This window comes from Pteropus alecto, unplaced genomic scaffold (assembly GCF_000325575.1).
Source record: "Pteropus alecto unplaced genomic scaffold, ASM32557v1 scaffold106, whole genome shotgun sequence".
Classification (NCBI taxonomy): domain Eukaryota; kingdom Metazoa; phylum Chordata; class Mammalia; order Chiroptera; family Pteropodidae; genus Pteropus; species Pteropus alecto.
This window is the reverse complement of record NW_006442103.1, coordinates 17,179,088-17,180,022: the sequence shown is the minus strand read 5'-3', so window position 1 is coordinate 17,180,022 and position 935 is coordinate 17,179,088. Positions and strand designations below refer to the sequence as shown.

General features: G+C 39.7%; 1 protein-coding gene across 1 annotated transcript in view; it reads left to right on the top strand.

Annotated features, from left to right (window-relative positions):
• The window catches only part of LOC102892621 (vesicle-trafficking protein SEC22b), a 16,340-nt gene that overhangs the window by 8,952 nt on the left and 6,453 nt on the right, over positions 1 to 935 (top strand). The window lies entirely within an intron of this gene.

Sequence of the window (935 nt, the reverse complement as noted above, 5' to 3'; positions counted from 1 at the left end):
ATTACATACTATGGAAGTTACAATATGTGAATTCTAGGAAATGGGTGCAGGTATCATAACTGAGATTTAAAATATTCCTAGAGCCCATTTTATGAGTGGATTTGGTCTATTTAAGCCACCCCCCACCCCCACCATAAACCGTACTCACATACCACACACTCACAGAAAGACTCATTATTTGGGAATCAGAATGGTGTTTTGTCTCTTTTAGAAGAATAAGATTATCTAATATATATTTTTTAAGTGCTGGAAGATATATGGTATTGGGGGATAGCATTTACTACATGCAGAAGTAGTGAGCATGGGTGTCCATATTTGGAAAGAATTGTAGGAAGACTCGTCACCGGGCAGACCTGTTGGCAGTAGATCCGAGGAAAAGTCCTCAGTACAGGTAGCAGAGGAAATGAGCACAGGTATGATCAGACTACATCGCTGACATTTTTATTCGAAGAAATTGGCTTTTACTGTCTCTGAATCTCTAAAGTGTTTAAAGTTTGCAAGATAAGTAGGTCATCTTGCTTTTTAGAGATAAACAAAATTTAGCAAAACACTCCAGTATTTCATAACTATGAACTCTCTAAGTGCTAGTTTTTTTAATGTATTTTTTTTTTTTAAATCTTACTTTTGTAGACAGTAGAGGTCTAGTAAGAAAAAAATAAGACTACTGTTGTCAAGGTCACACGGCATAGTTGGTACACGCAAATGAGCCTAAAGGGTTTAATACAAAGGTATGAATGGGTCGGAGGTGAACCACAAGGTACCAAGTCTCACCATCCTCGGCCTGAGGGGATGCGAGAAGGGAGCAGCTGGAACAGGAAGGAGGAGTTTAATAGAGGAAGCCAGCCTTAGTGGTGCCTTTTGGCAGAAGGGTCCTGCCAGCCCAAGGTAATTTCTCAAGGAGAAGTTAGGGGAATAAATAGCCCAATGTCACTGTT